We start from the raw sequence: 24,092 nt of genomic DNA, 5'->3' as shown, positions 1-24,092 counted from the left end.
GGTTGAGGATTTCTTCCCTCACCCCAGCTGTGATTTAGCACCACATTGGGCTAGATCCTGAGCTGCTGAGTGGCCACAACATCTTAGGTATTGAAGGTGCTGAATGCTTTGCAGGAGGAAGACTTATTTTCCTCAGAACAAAGCCTTTATGCTCAGGCTTGCTGTTTTTCAGACCCACTGTCAGGTCTTTTACATTCTCTCTCCAGGCAGTGCTCTAACGACCTAATCCTCAGAGATACAGAATGTCCTCAATTCTCACTAGAGCTAGTGGGAGCTGGGGATGCTCAGCACCTTGCAGGATTGGGCCTTACATTCCTCTGAAGACCCCACGCATGTTACACTTTCCTGTGCTTCAGGCTTCATGTGTCCATGAGAAGGACATACAGAAGTAAAAGAAGACAGTCAAAAACAGCTGCATGTTAGCTGAGGGAGGCATTTGCCTTTCTGGCATTTAAGCAAAGGGATACAAATCACAAGCACCTTTAAAATAAATAAATAAAGTTGAAGCCCAACCCTCTGACTTTCTGTTTACATGCACAGGAAACTTACATAGCCGACTACCTTAAGAAATATGTTCTAACCTGCACTGCAGCAGGATATATGGAGTAAATAATTAAAGCTGCCTCTGTGAAAAACATTCCACAGCAGGAAAGGAATCCTTCCCTAGGAGAAAAAACCTAAATCATACAATGAGGAATAAAAAAAGAAAGCAAGCCACCATAAATAGTGACACAGGGAAGTGAAAGCCACCTGGAGTGTTAAAGGCCCACATCTTGGGGGGGCGGGGGAAAGGGGAGTGAGCATTTTGTTGTATCTGCAAACTAATAGCAATGTCAAAGCTAAGCTCTCCCTTGGTATTGCTTGCTGATATTTTTACAAATGTCATCACAGTATTTATGTAGTGTGTATGAAAGTCGCTAATGCAAAAGTCAATATGCCATGCTCATTGATCAGCAACTTGCATACTTTATCAAGTCACTTTGGCATATAAGTGAAAGCCAGCAACTTTCCATCACAAACAGAACATGTGCATTGCATTAGCAATAAGGCAAAGTGAGTGACACAGTCATACACTAAGTCCCAGATCAGGCAGGTTTGTTTTATTTTTGCTTTTTATCTAGCTGTCGTAAAGGGCTTGGTTTGGTCATCCTTAACAATGTTGGTTTCAGAGTAACAGACGTGTTAGTCTGTGTTCGCAAAAAGAAAAGGAGTACTTGTGGCACCTTAGAGACTAACCAATTTATTTGAGCATAAGCTTTCGTGAGCTACAGCTCACTTCATCGGATGCATCCGATGAAGTGAGCTGTAGCTCACGAAAGCTTATGCTCAAATAAATTGGTTAGTCTCTAAGGTGCCACAAGTACTCCTTTTCTTCTTAATAATGTTGAGACTGGACCGTACTTTGCAAATAGTCCAATTATTCATCAGTGCAACACTTACAAAATAAAATACAGCTTAATGTTGAGTAAAGATGTAAGAACAAAGCCCACAGGAAGTGTTGTTGTTTTTTAGGTCTGTCAATCACAGTTAACTCACACGATTAACTGAAAAAAATGAAACACGATTAAAAAAATTAATCACAATTAATCGAAGTTTTCATCACACTGTTAAGCAATTGAATACTAAGTTTGGTGATCTTCCTAAAAACACCATCCTGGCCACAACGGATGTAGAAGCTCTTTATGCCAATATTTCACATGAGGATGGACTACAAGCTGTCAAGAACAGTATCCCTGATGAAGCCACGGCACACCTCGTGGCTGAGCTTTGTGACTTTGTCCTCACCCACAACCATTTCAGATTTGGGGACAACTTATACCTTCAAGTCAGCGGCACTGCTATGGGTACCCGCATGGCCCCACAGTATGCCAACATCTTTATGGCTGACTTAGAACAACGCTTCCTCAGCTCTCATCCCCTAGCAGCCCTCCTCTACTTGTGCTACACTGATGACATCTTCATCATATGGACCCACAGGAAGGAGGTCCTTGAAAAATTCCACCTAGATTTCAACAATTTCCATCTCACCATCAACCTCAGCCTGGACCAGTCCACACAAGAGAGCCACTTCCTGGACACTACAATGCAAATAAGTGATGGTCACATAAACACCACCCTATACCGGAAACTTACTGACCACTATACTTACCTACATGCCTCCAGCTTCCATCCAGGACACATCACACGATCCATTGTCTACAGCCAAGCCCTAAGATAGAACCGAATTTGCTCCAATCCCTCAGACAGAGACAAACACCTACAAGATCTTTATCAGGCATTCTTAAAACTATAATATCCACCTGGGGAAGCGAGGAAACGGATTGACAGAGTGAGACGGGTACCCAGAAATCACCTACTACAGGACAGCCCCACAAGGAAAATAACAGAACACCACTGGCCATCACCTTCAGCCCCCAACTAAAACCTCTCCAGCGCATCATCAAAGATCTACAACCTATCCTGAAGGACGATCCCTCACTCTCACAAATCTTGAGAGACAGGCCAGTCCTCGCTTACAGACAGCCCCCCAACCTGAAGCAAATACTCACCAGCAACTACACACCACACCACAGAAACACTAACCCAGGAACCAATCCCTGTAGCAAACCTCGTTGCCTACTCGGTCTCCATATCTACTCTAGTGACACCATCAGAGGACCCAACCACGTCAGCCTCACCATCAGAGGCTCATTCACCTGCATGTCTACTAGTGTTTATATATGCCATCATGTGCCAGCAGTGCCCCTCTGCCATGTACATTGGCCAAACCGGACCGTCCCTACGTAAAAGAATAAATGGACACAAATCGGACATCAGGAATGGTAACACACAAAAGCCAGTGGGAGAACACTTCAATCTTTCTGGACATTCTGTAACAGATTTGAAAGTAGCTATACTTGAACAAAAAACCTTCAGAAACAGACTTCAAAGAGAAACAGCAGAACTAAAATTCATTTGCAAATTTAACACCATTAATTTGGGCTTGAATAGGGACTTGGAGTGGCTGGCTCATTACAGAAGCAGCTTTGCCTCTCCTGGCATTGACACATCCTCATCTATTGTTGGGAGTGGACTACATCCATCCTGATCAAATTGGTCCTGTTAACACTGGTTCTCCACTTGTGAGGTAACTCCCTTCTCTTCATGTGTCAGTATATTTATGTTTGCATCTGTAACTTTCACTCCATGCATCTGAAGAAGTGAGGTTTTTACCCACGAAAGCTTATGCTCAAATAAATCTGTTGGTCTTTAAGGTGCCACCGTACTCCTGTTGTTTTTGTGGATACAGACTAACACGACTACCCCGATACTTGAATACTAAGTGACGTTTATTAAATATTTTTGGATGTTTTTCTACATTTTCAAATATATTGATTTCAGTTACAACACAGAATACAAAGTGTACAGTACTCACTTTATATTGTTTTTTATTACAAATATTTGAACTCTAAAAATGATAAAAGAAATAGTATTTTTCAATTCACCTCATACAAGTACTGTAGTGCAATCTCTATCATGAAAGTACAATTTACGAATTTAGATTTTTTTGTTCCATAACTGCACTCAAAACCAAAACAATATAAAACTTTAGAGCCTGCAAGTCCACTCAGTCCTACCTCTTGTTCAGCCAGTCATGAAGAAAACAAGTTTGTTTACATTTACGAGACATAATGCTGCCAGCTTATTATTTACAGTGTGGCCTGAAAGTGAGAACAGGTATTTGCGTGGCACTTTTGTAGCCGGCATTGCAAGGTATTTATGTACCAGATATGCTAAACATCTGTATGCCCCTTCATGCTTCGGCCACCATTCCAGAGGACATACTTCCATGCTGATTATGCTCATTAAAAAAATAATACATTAATTAAATTTGTGACTGAACTCCCTGGGGGAGAACTGTATTTTACCTGCATTCTGCCATATATATCCTGCTCTATTTTACCTGCATTCTGCCATATATTTCATGTTATAGTCTCGGATGATGACCCAGCACATGTTGTTTGTTTTAAGAACACTTTCGTTGCAGAATTGACAAAACACAAAGAAGGTACCAATGTGAGATTTCTAAAGATAGCTACAGCACTCGACCCAAGGTTTAAGAATCTGAAGTGCCTTCCAAAATCTGAGAGGGACTCGGTGTGGAGCGTGCTTTTCAGAAGTCTTAAAAGAGCAACACTCTGATGTGGAAACTACAGAGCCTGGACCACCAAAAAAGAAAATCAACCTTCTTGGTGGCATCTGACTAAGATGGTGAAAATGAGCATGCATCAGTCCGCACTGCTTTGGATCGTTATCGAGCAAAACCCGTCATCAGCATGGGCACATGTTCTGTGGAATGGTGGTTGAAGCATGAAGGGACATTTGAATCTTGAGGACATTTGGCACATAAATATCTTGTGATGCCAGCTACAACAGTGCCATGTGAATGCCTGTTCTCACTTTCAGGTGACATTGTAAATAAGAGGAGGGTAGCATTATCTGCAAATGTAAACAAACTTGTTTGTCTGAGCGACTGGCTGAACAAGAAGTAGGACTGAGTGGACTTTTAGGCTCTAAAGATTTACATTGTTTTATTTTTGAATGCAGGGGTATTTTCTAATGTAATTCTACATTTGTAAATTCAACTTTCATGATAAAGATTTCACTACAATACATGCAATGCGGGGAACTGAAAAATACTATTTCTTATTTTTACTGTGTAAGTATTTGTAAAAAAAAAATATAAACTGAGCACTGTACACTTTGTATTCTGTGTTGTAATTGAAATCAATATATTTGAAAATGAAGAAAACATCCATAAATATATAAGTAAATGGAATTATATTGTTTAACAGCATGACTAATCACGATTAATTTTGTAATCACGCGATTAATCATGATTAATATTTTTAGTCGCTTGACAGCCCTGGTGGTTTTTTTAAGAAAACAAGTATTGATTAGATAACGAGCCAAAATGTCAAAACTTGCATCTAGAGGAGAGGATAAAGAGTCAGAATGTCTACATCTAGAACTCATGGCCAGTATGTTCTGGTTAGGTGTACACAATTAAGTGCATACGCATGCACTTGCCTTACTCAAGGTGAGTTCCTTTTAGGGCTGTCAATTAATTGCAGTTAATGGAGGCGATTAACGCAAAAGAAATTAATAGAGACTTGTTTTTTAATCTAGTTAATCACAGTTTTAATCACACTGTTAAATAATACTGGACTACCAATTTAAATTTATTATACATATTTTTGGATGCTTTTCTACATTTTGAAATATATTGATTTCAATTACAACACAGAATACAAAGTGTGTGTATAGTGCTCACTTAATATTTTTTATTACAAATATTTGCACTTTAAAAAAATAAAAGAAATGGTATTTTTCAATTCATCTCATACAGGTCCAATTCTACTTCTTGTTCAGCCAGTTGCTGCAACAAACAAATTTGTTTACACTTAAGAGAGCTGATGCCTGCTTCTTATTTAGCGCATCACCTGAAAGTGAGCACAGGCATTCACATGGCACTGTTGTAGCCGGTGTTGCAAGGTATTTATATGCCAGATATACGAAACATTTGTATGCCTCTTTGTGCTTCGACTTGTAGGCTCTAAAGTTATATATTGCCTCGGTTTTGAGTGCAGTTTTGTGTTTAAAAAAAAACCCAAAACCTATTTCTGTGAAAGTGCAACTTACAATAGAGATTGCACTGCAGTACATGTACAAATTGAATTTGTACACATGCCTGCACCATGCACATTTTCTCTCTCTCTTTACCCCCTCCCCCCGAATCCTTACATTAAAAGAAAGTTACTTAGGTTGCAAAGTCAGGAAAAAGTTAAGATTTATTTTAGCTTGTTCCACCTTAACTTAGACCCTTTGTGTCCATTCTTGCTCGCTAAATGAGCCATGGATTCTGTGGGGTGGAAAAAAGTATGTGATAATGTAATTAAAGACTCTTTCATAATGCATATGCACAGAGTAACACAGGCACAGGCACCTGGCAATCTGACATTTCCTAACTTTGGCTTTGCAACCTAAGTAACTTTCTTTCAACATAGTTTTTTGTGTGCAGTTTCCTAGCTTTTTAAAAGGAAAACAGATAAAAACAAATGCCATTTTGGGCAAATGTAAATACCTCCTTGTCATGCATTATCAGGAGGGTTTGAACCCTGAATCTTAAACACCACAGCTTATCACTTGAGCTACAGGACTAACTACGCAAGTGCTACTACGAGAAAGTGGTTATGTCAGATAAGGGGATTGGCCTCTGGGGCCATGTGCTGGGCGCAAAAAGAGAGAGTTTGGGATGCAAATGGCCTGGCTGTGTCTCTTTACTCCCACTCTGATGCTGGGAGATGGAGGTTTCCTGCCCCATGGGGTTCCCCAGAGTGGAGGATGGGACACTGTGCTAAATCCAAAGGGAATGGGGGTGGGCAGAGGAGCTCAGCTAGGTTGCCCTTATGCTGCTGTGGCAGGTCCCAGGTATTTCCAATGCAGTGTGGCTTATTTATTTGGGATTCACTTGGTGTTTTGCTGCAAATGTGAAATTCCAAATGAACCTGCTATGGTGGAAGCTTTTATGAACTATGTCCCACAAGCTAGAAACAGGCAACCCAGAACATGTATCTCTGGTTTTAATACCCTGGTGTTGCTACACCCTAAGGAGAGCATACAAGGGCAAGATTTAACCATTCCAACTTTTATACATCAAGACATGGACCAATTAATCTCTTCTTCTTCTGAAAAGCCTACGGGGGTAATAAGAATTTCAGATCATCTATGGAAGTACAGTGAATGCACATTTATTCTACATCCTAATAAAATTAGCTTGTTGAATGACATTATAAATGTCAGACAAATGTAGAACTGTCACAAATCATTCACCATATTTCAGTAGACATTAAAGAATGCAGCTGTGCAGTTTACTGAGTCTCAAAAGACTTTTTATCAAGATAGCAAGCTTTGAGATAAGATTCTTTCTTACATGGTTGGTTGTCTCCTCCATGTAGGTCTGGCAACTTGACAACACTGGATAGGATTCTTTTTGTTTGTTTCTTTCCTATGAACTGTTTGTGTTTTTATTGGGACGTTTACACGTACTGTGTTTTTAGACGTGGAAAAACATTGTTTGATGGCAGGTGTGTCTTGTTCAGCCATAGTAATTTTCCAAGTAGTTCAATTTTTTTTTATACACGGAGTTCCATTAGTAATGACTATGTTTTATATATGAAGATAGGGACATGAGTGTTTATTTGTAGATGTTTTTTATCTGGTGTATAATTGAAAGATGGTGTTTTCTAGTTAATAGTGTTGATTTAGCTTCAGGTCATGTTGTTGTTTTTGTTTCTTCTATCATACAGCTAGCTCATTGGCTCTCATCTAGTGCTCCTAACCACTTTTAGGATTGGCTGATCTATGGTCTCTTTATATTTCATCTTCCTTCTATTTTACTTAGCCACATGGCTAACTTGGATTTTTCTTGATAATGCCTTTCTTTGCAGATCTTTCTTGGTATTTTTGAAGGTTTGAGGGACTTTCTCCCAGAACATAATGTATGTCAAAGTTTTTCTGCAAACTGTTGTTTGTAACAAAATGTCTGGATGTGGAAGAATTCCCAGAAAATGTGTGTGTAGCAATCAGCATGGCTACAAACCCTTCAGCAGAAGCTGGGGCTTTTGAAATAAATTCTTTTGGTGATTACAAGAGCACAATTAAAATCTTCCACACAGAGGAGTTCACAGACCCATTGGCCAGAGGTCTGGATTATCACATCTTTGAAAAGAGGTCAGCAGAATTTCCAGTTGATGGCTATACCGTGCAATCTAGATGGGCAAATCTGCCTACCTTGAATTTCAGCTCATAGCAAGATTCCCATGCTCATGTTCTCTGATAGTTGATTGTAGAGGTGCCTTTATTATAAATGAGTGGTTACTCTTTCTTGTCTTGGAGAGGGACAGAAAACTACCCAACTCACTCATATTCTTCCAGAGATGCGGGTTCTGGTAGCAATTAATCTTTCCAGATCATGTTCCTATGCATTGAGCATTTAGCGTTCTAATAAAAACAACCCCCCAAGCCTCCTGTCCTGTTCATTGTTTAAAATGTGGCCTGCTGATTTCTCTCTATCCACCAGGTGTCACTTTCCCCTTGTTTGTTAGGAAATTATAAATTTGGAGTACCTTTGCTTCCCTTTTTCATAAAGGGATGTGTTTCCCTTCCTTGAAACATCCATTGGCATGCAGATTAAAAAGACAACTTGTCAGCAGTTAATCTGTCAAATCAGAAAGCCTCAAGGCATGTGGAACTTGTGACAGATGAAAACAATGTTGGGTCATTGGATGGTTTGATAGGATGCAAATTGGAATCTCCCAGTAAAGATTTAGGTCACACTGCTGGTTTAAACAAATCTATCTCATTGCAGAACTTGCAGAAGCCTGGAAGATGAGTTTCCTTTCCATACAACCACGGCTGATATAGTCTAAGTTCAAGGCTGTAATGAGAGCTACAGGGCGGCTATTGTAGGAGATGGTCTGAGGTGTCACTGCGATCAAGAAATTCTGAATGATGAATTGCTCATAAGCAAAACATGAGGCAGAGGGCGTGGAAAGCAAATCAAAGTCTCGGTAAAACAAGACAAAGTCAAACAGAAGAAGAGCCAGTCTAAAGCCAAAGGGAAGAAACTGGCTAAGGCTTTATCTTCACAGGAAAATTATATAGGATAACTTGCATTTTTCCAGGAGAAAGTGCCCTGTGCCCACACACAAAATAGTCTTTTTTTATTGGTGTTTCTCATGCTTTAAACCAGAATAATTAAATTGCTTTGGAACCAATGTTGTTTTATTTCAGTAGGAGTTACATTGCTGAAAGGTTTGTATGGACACATCCACATATTTATATAACTCCACTGCTTCAGTTAGTTCTCCCACTCCTATCCGACAGTGCATTGGCTCACGTGTGAATTTGCCTGTCTGGTTACCTGTGTGGACTCCTGTGATGTTGTCTGATAAAAATATAATCATTCAAATCATTATTGCTACCACTGTTATACAATTGCAACAAATCTTATACAAAGTGTAACACTTGGCCAGAAAGGGTTAAACAGCTTGCAGGCTAACTAACCAAAAGCCGACCTTTAAAGACATGTTAGAAAGGTATGCAAATGGTAATTAGGGCCATTGCATGCTAAATAGGCTAGAACTTTGAAATGCAAACCTATATTGTTAGATGTAATACTAATTGTGTACTCATGAATGTTAGCCATGTAAACAGACACTTCCTGTCTGTCACAATAACTATTGATTCAGAGATCAAAAGGGAATATTAACATTTAGATTAATCTTGGGTGAAATAATGTCATTGTCTATATGTCTCTTTGAAGTTTGTGATAAACTGCTGAATGGATAAATTGCCCTATGTTAATTTGTGTAACTAATTACTGGTGATGTTTAGAAACAGAAGGTTACATCAAAAGCTTATTGTTTACCCAGGACTGTATGAGCAAGCGGATACTAGAACACTGTATAAAAATACCCTTGGGTCCTGATCCTGTTTATCTCAGATCTGCTTAAGCTTCATCAGGGAAAGTCTGAGTCACAAGATTGAGGTCCCAGTTATGCTGGTACTCCCTGAAGGTGATAGTGGACATTGGACTATAACCTATGAACTAAATTCTAAAGCAGGGGTCGGCAACCTTTCAGAAGTGGTGTGCCAAGTCTTCATTTGTTCACTCTAATTTAAGAGTTTGCATGCCTGTCAGGGTTCCTTCCCCACTCTGAACTCTAGGGTACAGATGTGGGGACCCGCATGAAAGACCCCCTAAGCTTATTTCTACCAGCTTAGGTTCAAACTTCCCCAAGGCACAAAGTCTTTGCCCTTGGATTAGGTAAAACACTGCCACCACAAAGTGTTTTAGACAAAGAACAGGGAAAGGACCACTTGGAGTCCTATTCCCCCAAGCCCTACACCCGCTTTCCTGGGGAAGGCTTGATGATAATATCCTCACCAATTGGTACAGCTGAACACAGACCCAAACCCTTGGATCTTAAGAACAATGAAAAATCAATCAGGTTCTTAAAAGAATTTTATTTAAAGAAAAGGTAAAAGAATCACCTCTGTAAAATCAGGATGGTAAATACTTTACAGGGTAATCAGATTCAAAACATAGAGAATCCCTCTAGGCAAAACCTTAAGTTACAAAAAGACACAAAAACAGGAATACACATTCCCTCGAGCACAGTGAATTTTTAAGCCAAAACAAAGAAAAACCTAATGCATTTTCTAGCTAGATTACTTACTAACTTTACAGGAGTTGAAGGGCTTGCATCCTTGATCTGTTCCCGGCAAAGGTATCACACAGACAGATCAAAAACTTTTCCCCCACTCTAGATTTGAAAGGATCTTGTCCCCTCATTGGTCATTTTGGGTCAGGTGACAGCAAGGTTACCTTAGCTTCTTAACCCTTTGGGTTAAGGATTTTGCTTCTGGCCAGGAGGGATAGTATAGCACTGTATACAGAAAGGTGGTTACCCTTCCCCTTATATTTATGACAGTGCCAGTAATACATTTTAACGTTTTTAGAAGGTCTCTCTCTCTATAAGTCTGGAATATATAACTAAACTATTGTTGTATGTAAAGTAAATAAAGCTTTTAAAATGTTTAAGAAGCTTCATTTAAAATTAAATTAAAATGCAGAGCTCCCCGGACCAGTGGCCAGAACCCGGGCAGTGTGAGTGCCACTGCAAATCAGCTCGTGTACCGCCTTTGGCACGTGTGCCAGAGGTTGCCTACCCCTGTTCTAAAGGAACTCTTTGCAACTACAAAGCTCATAATCTCTGATATGAATCTGAACCTCAAGAATTGAACTCATGTCTGTATGTATGTTGATCTTTTAATCATACTCTCTCTGTTTTCTTTTTTTAATATATTTTAGTTTAGTTAATAAGAATTGGCTGTATGCGTGTATTTGGGGTAAGATCTGGAATATTCAATAACCTGGGAGGTAATGTGTCCGATCCTTTGGGATTGGTAGAACATTTTCTTTTATATGATGAAATAAGATTTTCAGATATCTTCATCATATTTGACTTGGGTACCTGGATGGAGGCCTGAGGCTGGGTTGCTTTAAGCCAAGGTAACTGTGGGGTTTTTGGGCAAACAGTGAGATAATAAAGAAGCTGTTTTATGCTGTCTTAGTAAATCTAAGTATTGAATTATCCACCAGCTTTGGGATTTGTCTGCCCCATTCTTTGCAGTTCACCCTAACTGAGTGACCTCAGCTGGCCCCCACTGGGACCCTCATCCCAACTCCATTCCTCCAGGATCAGCAGCACCAGATGCTTCCCCTCTGTTTAAATGATGCTGGCACAAGTCAGAGAGTATTGTTGTGAACTGACACTGTTGCAGGTATGATGACAGGTTTCAGAGTGGTAGCTGTGTTAGTCTGTGTCAGCAAAAAACCCAACAACAACGAGGAGTGCTTGTGGCACCTTAGAGACTAACAAATTTATTTGGGCATAAGTTTTCACGGGCTAAACCCCACTTCATCGGATGCATGCAGTGGAAAATACAGTAGGAAGATATATATACACAGAGAACATGAAAAAATTGTATACATCTCTTCCTAATGTATTTTCCACTGCATGCATCCAATGAAGTGGGTTTTCGCCCACAAAAGCTTATGCCCAAATAAATTTGTTGGTCTCTAAGGTGCCCCAAGTACTCCTCAGTTTTTTTTTTGTTGCAAGTATGCTCATCTTGAGTCCATCACCACAGCCATGACCTGTACTTCTGCATCATCCCATCAGGAGGCCCTGGACTTCCTTAGCCTTTGGGGATATAAATGTATCCAGTCTCATCTCTCCAGTAGTAACCAGATTTACAAGCAGCTGTTACAAGAAATGGAGGAGAAAGCAGAGATGTGTTCCAGAGCAGAGCCAAAGAGCTGCAGAGAAACTACCAGAATACTAGGAAAATTGAAAAGGGCTCTGGTAGTGCATTGAGTTCACGTCCATACTGTGATGATCTGGCCAGAGTTTTGTGCCCTAGGCGCCATCACAGAGTCCCAATTTGTTACAGTTTGACCTTGGGCTAAAATGAGGTGGAAACATCAGCAGAAATAACCCAGGCAATGCTGACCATGAGTAGAGTCCCCCTAACAGCCAGAACCTCTCTGCTACTCTGGAGACCCAGCTGGAGAAGCTCCTGGAATGCTTGTCTGATAATGTTGCTGAGTGAACTTCAACTGGTGAGGCATTTGGTATAGTACAACGTTCTGTCAAATTAGTACTGATTTGGAGGGATTTTGTAAACTTTCTACCCGGTGCTGGCTCTGCATCACCATGTTTGGTGGATCTAGCTAGCTGCAGGAGAGGGTGGATGTGTTGGTCCCTGCCTAGTGGCCTTACTTCTCTGCTTGATCACCTTTTCTGCTCTCTTCTCAATAGTATGCTCTTCAACACACCACACCTGAAAATGGCATCTATCCCTGATATCCACAAGTTCCCCTCATCTGCCCCTAGCAATGCTTTGCCTCTGGCATGCCAACCCAGTGCAGTGTGTTTATATCAATGCAACACCACACTGTGTGGACACAATGCTTTGCAAACAAAGCATCTTAAACCTGTGTAAACAAAGCAGCCTGGACGCTTTCTTAATGTTGTAATTTTATCAGTGTAATTAACCTATAAGAGTGCAACTTTCTCATGTAGAAAAGGCCCAAGATTAAGCCACCTTATTTGCATTCATTAGAGTAGCAAATAAAGTGCCACCATGGCACAGACAAATATTACCCATATAGTTTAGAATGGTATCTCCAGTAATGGATTCCTCAGAATTTGACGCATGAACAACCCTCGCCCTATCAGTTATTTAGTAGTGCCATGTTAAACCGCTGAGATAAATTTCTTCCTGAATGCAAGCTGATGGTGGACTGGTGATTATGTGGTGGGAAAGATTATACTATAGTTATGCGACTGAGGAGCAGATCTTTGTTTCCTATGTGCACTGAGATGTTGGAGAAGCATTGGTAAGGATAAAATATGTCCAGTCCAATGTAAGCACCAGTTGATTGCATGTAACTTGTGCTTAGGCTTGTTTTGTTTCTGTGATGGATGTACTTTTTTACTCCAAACTGCAATAAGGAACTCCTTAAGACTGTGGTTAATATTTAATTTACACCTTTCATCCCAAAGGATCACTGTGTTTTACAAATGATACAAAAATCACTTCATCTTACAAAGAAATGTAACCAGCTGTAGTGTTAACGGTGCTCTGCAGGAGAGGCCAGAAATGGAAAAATATCATATTCATCTTAATGTAAGTAAGTAAAATGTAACCACTTGTGTTAAAATTTGGCTAGAACAGTGGGTGTCTTATGAAAAATACCACTGACACTTTTTAATCACACATGGTCAAGATATTATCTTTACATGGTATCTGAAAGATGGCACCAGCATGAACACCATGCTGGTCCATTGGTTGAGTACTGACACAGAAGGGATATTTTCCTCCTCAGATATTTACTTTATGTCCAGGATTAGCCTGCTTTAGCCATAGTAGGTTTAATCTCAGCATGCAAGCTGACATTTAGTCACTGATAGTGGCTTTAAAATCTCCACCTAATAGAAGTATAAGAGGCTCTGGGGAGAAACTCAAAGTTCAGTAATTATTACTGTGAAAAGGACAATTTCTTTGAACATTCATTGGCTTGAAAATCTCAATGCATCAGTAGTCAGGGGGACAGGTAATGTCTTTGAAATGTGAAGAAAGGTACTGTATGATGTGTCTCACTGAGCGTTGCATTACAACTTGAGAGCAATTAAAACACCCAATTCTTTCGGGTAGCTCATAACACGGAGCATTTCTAGTTGTTTGTTTTGCTGAGTGAGATCCTGGCCATGGTTTATAACAATACTTTTTTTTAAATAGGAAACTGATTGGGTGTATATATCCTGCCCTCAACTAGGAAAGGAAAGGGTTAATTTCCTTCAGAGGTAACCAAGGCAGAAGGCATGGCCTACCCTACCCAGAGACGGTGCTGAGCCTTTCTGCCAGAAGGGAAGATCCTGTCCACAGGATATGAAGGCAGATATATTAATAAGAAAAGGAAGCAGTCTGGAAGCTGTTTTCCTCATTCAGGGAAATAATTGGGCCAGGTCAATCCCAGGTGAATCTCTGATTAAGGATTATGAAGACCCTTGCTTTAGTTACACTGGGAGAACTATATTTCTCATTACAGACTTCTAGTTAAGATAGCTTATTTCTCTGTTATGGTTTTCTGTGGCTGAAGGAAGCCTTCCATCCCATTTAGTAGTGGATTTTCTCTCCCCTTTGGTCCAGGCTGTTCTTGATACCCTACAAATTCATAGGAGCAAAGAAGATATATGCAGAAAGATGTGCGCTCTAAAGAGGAAGTATTTTTATTGTTGCAATTTTTCCATTTCATTGGTACCCAGTACTGCAGCTATAGGCCACTCTAGTTCAGTGAGATGTAATCTAACACAGTGTGATGTATCGGAAGTGTATTTAGCTTTTTCCTTTCAAGCACAGAGAAGTTATTGATGGATCCTAAGGTATTCATTACAACCATGTGTCATTAGGTCCTGTAGATGTTGACCAAATGAAGTTAGTTCAGCGCCAAACCGGTAATCTAATGATAGTGCTTTGCTGGAAAGATGGGTTTAAATCCCAGTTCTCTCAACAGGGGCTGGATGTGTTATGCACTTGTTCAAGAATGACTGTTCAGGTCATTAAAAAGAAAAGGAGTACTTGTGGCACCTTAGAGACTAACAAATTTATTTGAGTATAAGCTTTCGTGAGCTACAGCTCACTTCATCGGATGCATTTCCACTGAATGCATCTGATGAAGTGAGCTGTAGCTCACGAAAGCTTATACTCAAATAAATTGTTAGTCTCTACAGTGCCACAAGTACTGCTTTTCTTTTTGCGGCTACAGACTAACACGGCTGCTACTCTGAAACACGTTCAGGTTATTGTAAGACTTTTTTTAAAGAGAGATCCATGCACAGAATTTCAGGTGCAATTACATACCTGCATTTGCACACACAATTTCACATGCAGATCATACAATTATATGAACAACTGGCTTAGTAAGTATATAACTATTTTGCAGGAGCAAGTAATCACAATTGCAATAACTGCATCTAGAAATGTAGCTCACACTTGTCTAGCCCTCTCCTTTACAAACTGTCCTATTCCAACTATGTTTAAATGAGTCCAAGATTAAAATTATCTAGATGTTCCGTCTTATGTATCCTGTTATAGAAGAGATGTTCTACAATGCCTGATACTGTGTTATCAAACGGGAGGGTGCAAATAAAGATCACATTGGGACAGACGCATGTACGTTCGTATGTACCTAAATTTTACTCCAATTATATCTGGCAACTCTAGCCCTACTAAAGTCTTATTGTTTACTTAAATTACAAGTTTTTAAAAAATGGCTTTTAGTGGTATTGCTGGACTCTGAAGAGAGTCCTTTTCAGGGCTCCATAGTACCAATTTCGTGGCTGCAGCGTTGGGGTATAAAGCAGGGGCAAATAAATAGGAATCCGTTCCCCTCTCTGGGCAAGAGGTGGGTTTTGAAAATATATACAGTAAATTATAAACATTTCTTGGAAAAAAATATTGGTAGAAACACTGTTCAGAACTATAGAATAGTTAAAACCAAAAAACCTTACCTCACAGAAGAGCTATTAATTTACTATTAAATTGTATAGGACTTTTCCATAACGGGGAAAAAAAAACTTATTTGCATTAAATAACTGATTCTTGGTTTAAAACTTGAACCAAACATTTTCTTTGCACTTACTTGCCTCTGAGCTTCCTGGGGTTCAGGCCCAAACTAGAAGATGGCAGTACTGGAAATCTCCTGTTTAGGGCTATTTCTAGCCTACACATCTTAGGTAAGAATCCAAACCTTTGGGTGCTTATCTAAACCGAACAGCTGAAGCTTTTTGAGGTTCGTTCATCATGAGCAGTGTTTGCTTTTTAATCATTGCAAGGCAAGCAGGGAAACCTGAATTCAGAGCTTCTTCATAGTAAAACTTAAGGCTCAATTCTTCCCTTGGGCATGTGTGCACAAATTCCATTAAGTCAGTGGGAGCTGAGCAGGTATTCCAGGTCAGGATTTGGCCTTAGCACTTTGATAGGATCTTCAGAGTTCTTCACTAATTAATCCTTTAACATGCCTACAAAGTAGGTAGATAAGGGTTTTTTAATGATGTCCAGGGTAATGCTGAATCAGGAGAATTAATAGTTGTATTTTTCAGAGGGGCTGAGCATCTGCAGCTCCAATTGATATCATTTGAAGTTCTGGGAGCCCAGCATCTCTGAAAACCAGGCTTTGAGTGTGTGGGAGCTTTTGCTGCTTCCAGTGAATTCAGTGGAGCAGAGTTAAGCCAATGCTGAACACTTCAGAAAGTCCATCTCTCTGTGCCCTGGGTTGGGGTGCGTGTGTCAGAAGTTTCAGGTGTGGCGTCCTGTGCTGGAGGCCACCAGATCTCTCTCAGGTGAAATCGGTAAATAATAGAGGAACTTGTTTGTGAATATTTGGTTAGGAATGTAATGCAGTTTAAAATGTTGAGCCTTACCTATGTAAGGCCTGATCCTATGATTCTTATCCAGGCAGGTATCCCTGTGGAAGTCAGTGGGACTACTTGGTTGAGAAATGGCTGCAAGAACAGCTTATGTTGTGTTATGTATTTGGAATCTGTTTGTAACAATAGTTCTGCATCTCACCCGCCACAAACAGGAACTCAGCTGTCCATGATTTCGAACCCAGCTGGAGTCCAGCTCACTGCCCTGCACACGTGAGTTTGCTGGTGTCACTTAGTCCTAAATTTAATTTTCTTTGCTTGTCGATTGTAGATTTTGTGAGGACAAAGATTTACTTAAAAAATGAAGGTGAGAAGAAACCCAACTCTCTGTATGTTAGCTCACACTTCATGGTTCTGTTGCCACAGCAACAAGGAAGGTCGTGTTGTACGCTGTCTTTCAGCCAACTGACTTCATCAGTGAACTCTGTGTGAGGGTGCCAAATGTCTGGCTTCTGTATTTCCTGATCCAAACAGTTGGTCCTTACATTGATGCGATTGCGACAGTTCAGGGCCACTGACTAGATAATAAATCATGTATGGAAAAGTAGTGATTATATAGGCAGGACATTTATTTTTTACATTTAAATTGATTGATCAATGTACTCCATAACTACCTGCAATAATTTCTTCAGCGGTGTTACCTTGCAACTGATAAGTAGACCTAATGATAAACTAGGACACATCCATCCTGAGGAGCTGACTGGATTACTCTTACCTCAGTGCACATCTAATATGCCACTGAGGTCCTCAAAACCCTGGCTCAACTCCCGCCTAACTTTTAGGTGCCTAAAGTCCCTAGATCCCTCAATTTCCACCATTAAAGCCCACAGGCGATTAAAAATCTGTCAGTGAGCCTGCACACAGCTGCCTCAGTTTAGGCACGCCTCGGTCTGATGGAGCAGGGATTTGAACTTGGCTCTTCTGCTTCCTAGGAGAATACCTTAACTACTGGACTGTGGGGTATCCTTGAGCAGGTAGGTTTCTCTCAATTTGTCCTTTTGAATCTATTTTATTGTGTATAAATAATTTAAATGTTCATTGGAGCAGGGGAACTGGAACCAGAGTCTCCCACATCTTGGGTGAGTGCTATAACCAGTGGACTAAAAGTTATAAGAGGGAGGTGGTGCCAGTGTCACCACTTTCTTTAGGGCTGTGAATCCCAAGTGAAGAAAGGCGCCTTCCTCTGGCCGGGAGCTCAGTGCCTAATTCCCGTTGAGGGCAGGGCTTAGGTCACACCCTTCTTCTTGGCATTTTCTACTGGCTGGTTTAGGCAGCTCCCCGCTCAATGTGCTTGCTTTTGTGGTACCCATTCTTAGGCGCCTAACTCTTCCCGTGCATTGTATAGGGAGTATGGGAGGCTAACTCAGGGCTGTGGATTGCAGGAGCCTAAGTCCCTTTGCGGATCTGGCCCTTAGCCTCTCTGTGCCTCAATTCTTTTCTGTAAAAGAGGGATCGTAGCATAGCCTTACCTCACAGGGCTATTGTGAGATGCCCAGATACCACAGTAAAGGGGGCCACAGAAGTACTTTCCTTGGATAATTATGTTGCACGGAGGGGGAACAGCTGCTATACCAGACCTTTCTCATGACTGGTGTAGTGCATTGGGAAAGCTGCTCTGCAGCTTTGTTCCCTGGTCATAGATTTAGGCAAGAAGTTGCCTTTCCTAACCCTCCCTCGACTCCTAAAAGTCTAATTACTCGGGTTTTATTTCACAAAGTGAATGTCACCACTCTATTATAGCAAGATATTTTCACTTACATTGTGCAATTTTTTTTTAAAAATGCCCCTTTCCACTTGAATCCTGAAGTTCAATAAAATCTGGAAGAAACGATCAAGAGGAGAAAAAAATGGGACGGTAGAAGTGAAATGATTGATTAGGGGTTGAACTGAACAGTCACTAGCGGTGTTTCCAAATTTGCCGTGACCTGTAGAAATCTGAATTAAAATTATTTAGGTATCTGCTGTGCTTTTATAAAGTCAAAAATTGTATCCCATTCACTCTCATGGTGCTGCACTATGATAAGCTACATTTGGAGTGACTCTGACCCAGTGCCCATTGACTTCAATGGAAAGACTCCTCCTGACTTCCATAGGCATTGGATTGGGTCTCGTATGCATTGTATTAATGGTTCTCTCTTTCTAAAGATCTTCTGAGTTGTCAGTACAAGAAAATGTTAGGTTCATCGAAAATGTATTTAGAAATCAAAGCAGAGAGAAAATGGCTGTGTGTGGATCACCTTAGTAATGCACCTTGTGCAGATTTTAAGGAAGGACCTCAGAAGTAAAAGGTGGTGAGAGGAAATTAGGAAATAATGAATAAGACATCTTAGCTCACAGTGATTATGCAGCCAGTGAAATGTGCACAGTTTATCATGTGTTGGTGTTAAAAGCTCTGGGCCTGAGCGGAGCATCTCTAACATTGAGCGTTGGGGTCAGGATTTTGGGTCAGGCCCAGCTCTAGCTAACATGACATACCACCTGTTCCATAAATCATGCGTTCTCAGCTGGAGAGGAATTGCAGACAGGTCCATAGTGTTATGATCTCATTCTATTCTTCTTGTCCTGAAACCTCTTTTTTCTGTTGTATCAGGGGGTCAGTGTGTGGAAGAGCTAGAGAAATACTGTGTAGGTAATTGCAGTGATGACGCTAACTTGCAGTGATGATGGCTGGCCACTAGATGTCTCGGTTCTGCACTGAGAACTCCAGGTCCAGGAAAGGAGAGCTGCAGAAACAACAAAGGTGGAAGCCAGCTTGTTGTAGTTCTCTGATAAATGGCTGAGGCTTAAGAAAGACATTGTGTATTGTAACAATAGTGAGCTAAATTAACCCAAAGATCTGTGCTGGATTCTGTTAGCATATGCCCTGGCATATTGCTCTACCGTATTTACCAAGGGAGAAAATTCTGAAAGGAGAAAGCAGCTCTTTTGAGTTCAGGGTTGGCGTCACCCAAAAATAGGTCTCCTTGGCTGGGAATGGGGTGCAAATGGGGGCTGTGCTAGCATGCTGTAGCCCCACTCAGTGGATGCACCGCATCCTCTTGGAAGTCCCAAGTGTGAGCATCGGAGGAAATAAAGCCTTCCTTCCGTGTTGGGTGCAAAGGGGCTAGGTCGCAGAGGGAGGGTTGGATTATACTGTCCTGCATCAGCTTTTGAGATATATTATTAAATGCTGACTATTGGAACAGGAGGCTGAGGCTTAATGATGACACTCCTAGGAGTAGCCAACATTGCCATTATGTGTCATAGTGAAGGTGTTGCCAGCAAGGGGCTATTTATAATGCTGAAGATGCAACTAGCAGAAAAGTGAGGTAAATGTATTTGCAAGGCTGTCACGGATGGAGGGCCAGGAGGTTAGTATTTTTTCACATCTCCTAACTGTCCAGGAAAGTATAGCATTTACCATTTGGTGGTAAACGTGTTTTAAATAAACAAGGTAGGAGCTGGCTGCAGTGACTTATGGGTGCTCAGCACTGCAGGAAATGTGATCATAACTCCCATTTGAAGTCAAAACCAGATGTGGGTGTTCAACATGCCTCTGAAAACTAGGCCATTAAGATGTGTAAAAATTATCAATGGAGGAAAAGCTGACAAAGCACATTGTAAACTGGTGGGCTTCCACAGTCAAATGTGTCCAATAGCATTAGTTTGCCCTTCTCCTCAGGGATAGGCTTGTTTGCCAACTCAGGTTAAAACAGATAAAACCTGATCTTGCTCCCTGGCTCCTGCTAAACCTCTTCCTGATAAGGGTTCTGCCCCTGCCCGCACTGCAGGTGTGTCCAGCCAGGCCTTCCACCTCACCACTGTGGAGGGCCTCCGCTTCCCAGATCGTTTTCTCTGAGTCTTCTTCAAGAGCCTTCCTGCTCTCTACAGGCCTCCCCAACTGAGCTGTGTACTGGCCTGCAGATCTGTTGCCTGCGGGTGGCAAACTAGGCATAGGTGCGGGTGAGTTCAACTCCCTGTGACATGTTTCAAGGCAGTGGCATTTTTTTGGCTCCAGTTGCTGTTGGCTCAGTTTCATCTTACATTTACCTTTAGTGGATAAGATTCTGATCTCATTTACACCAGGGTGTATCAGGAGTAACTCCGCTAAAGTCTTCAGGTACACACTGCATAACCAAGATCAGCCAGTACCTATAATCGGGCAATAAAGGAGTAAGCTCAGCCACATAGTGGAATGACTAGTTATCCTTCCCAGCTGTGTCACAGGTTTGGATTAGTCTGGCCAGAGAGATAGCGTGATGGATGGTGGGGGATAGCTGGAGACAGACATTACAGAGCAAGGGAGAGTAATCAAATCTGTTCATGTAGTACTGGAAGTCAGCTGACTTCCTATTAACCACTAAGGACCTGATACTATTCCCACTGAAGTCAATAGCCAAACTCCCATTTATTTTGATGAGTAAATTGATCATTATAATAGTAAACTGTGCAATACCATGGTCAGCAAGAGGAGGGGAGTTATCAAACCAGAAAACCAGATTGCATTCTCACTTACTGCAGGTGGTATTGATGGTACTGGCAATTATCAGAGATTAGCTACTATGTTTTTGAGTGATTTTGTGATTACTAATCTCAAAATCTGCATACGTGCGGATGTATGTACATTTTACATTGAACTGTTGTAAAGTGACAACCACTTACTGATACGTTGTAGCCGTGTCGGTCCCAGGATATTAGAGAGAAAAGGTGGGTGAGGTAAGTCTCTCTCACCAACTGAAATTGGTCCAATAAAAGATAAGCTTTAGAGCTATGCTCTGTGTAGCTTGAAAGCTTATGTCTCACACCAACAGAAGTTGTTCCGATAATACTTCACTTTGTCTCTCTAATCGACTTGCTGATAGGCTTTTGAGGGGGGATTTCAGCTGTTGATGGAGTTAGTGGGAAAATCCTGCTGTAACCCACAAGCTTGTGAGGTTTTTTTCTCAACTGATTACATCATATATATAGATAATATTTTGTAAATTCAGTAGCATTAAATAGTAGTAAATTCAGTGGAGTTGTTGGTGCTTAGCTTTCCTGTATATATGAATTTCAGGTATTCAGCATCTCTGAGCAATATTGGCTCCAATTTAACTAGTAAACATTTCAAGCATATTAATGTTTGACCCAGATATGATTAAAGAATCAATGGTGACGTTTTGTATTTTGGATGCAAGACAAAGAAGGAAGAAAATTGAAATAGTGCTCTGTATAATTACTTCTAGGAATTAACAAGCAGTGATTAAGGATAATGATTCTGATAGGAAATATAATTATTTCTGCTGCATTGTCTTTGTTAATAGCACACTATTGTTCTTATCTCTATTTCTAGAAGGACAAGTTTGACAATCTAAAAGTGAAGGAAAATTAGATTAGTATTGACGTAAAGCAGATTTCAGATAATTTCAAGTAATTAAAAAAATCATTGGTCAGCTGCGGGTTTTTTTGCCTAATTTCTTTGGAATGCTTTTAATTTTTTAAAATACACTTTGATGTATCACTAATATTTCACACTCATTCAGAAAACAAAATATTCAACTGCATGCTTACTATTTCAATTTCCTTATTTCTATCAACAGCATAATTGACTACAATATTACACCCCTGATAAGAAAGGGAAGAAGCCAATTCTACAAGGTACTTACACACATACTTAATTTTAAGTACCAGAGTAGTCCCTAAAAGTCTAATGTTAAGCACCTGAGTAGTTCCTTAATGGGACTACTTGGGTACTTAAAATTAGGCACATGTTTAGGCACATTGCTGAGCTGAGGCTTAAGTGAGGAGTTTATATCCAGGAAAAAAAATTTCAGTGCTGAAGAGAGAGAGAAATCATTCGCAGACAGAATCAGATCTGCAGTCGAGCATGCCTGTAACAACAATTATTCCACAACGTTGTGCCCATAGTGCATGGGCATTTAGATCACCACCAAGCACTGTAGTGGGTTCATTGCTAGTACGTATGACAAGCACCAATAGACCCAGCGGTGAAAATAGTCGTCCTGCTATTGCCCATAATGCAATACAATGCTTAAGAAGCCTGTGTTTTACTGGTCAGCGATCAGACTTGCTGTAAGCCAGTTAATTATGCAGATGGACTTGCACGTACCATAACGTTCACTTCTGTACTATTATGCCAGCATCGATTGCTTCTATGCCACTGTCCTGCAATCAACTCCTTTCACAGTGCGCAGGTCTCAGAAGGAGGCTTCCTATCAGAATGCTGTCAGCTGGCTGAAGGTGCGTGTGCAGCCGCTGGTGACCATCTGGAGCAATGAGAAGATCCAGTCATAGCTGAATGTCCTGGTCTGTGGTGGACGTCCAAGGGCCTCACTCAGCAGGACATCACTTGGTCTGGCAAGCTGCCCTGGGAAATAGATTAAGGGCTTCAAGTGCAATACGCTGGTGACAGTGATCTGGGGCAAGGAGAAGGAACATGCTCAAATCTATGGAGCTGAACAGGAAAGCTGAGACTTGTCCTTCAGTGCAGCCTAATGTGGCAGTGGACAGTACAGAGGCATCCTGCACTCTGGCAGGACAGGGGAGGGAGTGGACCCCAGATCCATGGCACAAGCAGACACCTGAGAGGAGGAGCTGAACTGGGTGAGGGAAAGTCCCATGATCTGGAAACAGAAGCAGAGGGGGTGGTTGAGCCTGTTTAGCAGGTGAAGGAAGATGGTGGGCAGGGCAAAGGTGCCTTCGACATCAAGCAAGGCACCTTTTATAGCGGATGTACTGATTGCAGGCTCTGGGGATGAGGGGAGCATTTTTGTGGTGCTGTGATGAACAGTGTCACAATTGCTATGAAATGGACAGATCTAGTCTCACAAGATGGAGCACCCCCTTTTCCCCCCCACAGCTAAGCCTGTTTCCTTCTGCCCTGCCTCCAGTGCTTTCAGCATGAATAGCACCCGCTGAACCCCTCTCCTGCTGCCAGGTTTAGTTGCTCGGGTCTCTGCCAGGTTTGGTATCCCCCCCTGAGAAACTCCATCCACAGATGTTTTCATAGGCTGCTCTCACTGATAATTGCAGAAGTGCCTGGCATGCTATGCGCAGTGACTGGCTGATCCCTGCCACATGGCCAGATACAGAATGGTGGATGAGTACAAGAGGAGTTCTTTAAAGGGAAACAAACGGCAAATGTAATCACAGGATATTTTTACTGCAATGCACTACGTGGTGGGCACCGTGAGCCAACCATTGTATCAGTCAGCCCATATGCTGGACCAGGACCCCTATTCAGCACTCTGCTCCTATCTATCTTTAATCATTTTTCATTCTGCTTTTCTATATATTGCATGAAATATAGGTGTAGGCATAAATTGATAGCAAACCGCTGTCCAACTACCCGAGACCGGGGGGGGGGGCAGGCGGGGAATCATTACATTGCCTACCACGCCTTCTGCCAGCCACACATGCATGCAATGAAATCTAACAGAGATACCCTGCCCACGCAAACACAAACTTATTTTTGATTGTTGGGATCCTCTCCACAGAGATGTTATCAAG

The 24,092-nt window shown here is 41.2% G+C and overlaps 1 protein-coding gene across 9 annotated transcripts in view; it reads left to right on the top strand.

Moving 5' to 3' along the window:
- MAPK10 (mitogen-activated protein kinase 10) overlaps window positions 1-24,092 on the top strand; it is a 241,583-nt gene that overhangs the window by 22,394 nt on the left and 195,097 nt on the right. The window lies entirely within an intron of this gene.

Source organism: Natator depressus, chromosome 4, assembly GCF_965152275.1.
Source record: "Natator depressus isolate rNatDep1 chromosome 4, rNatDep2.hap1, whole genome shotgun sequence".
Classification (NCBI taxonomy): domain Eukaryota; kingdom Metazoa; phylum Chordata; order Testudines; family Cheloniidae; genus Natator; species Natator depressus.
The sequence above is the reverse complement of the archived record's forward strand: the minus strand, read 5'-3'. Positions and strand labels throughout refer to the sequence as shown.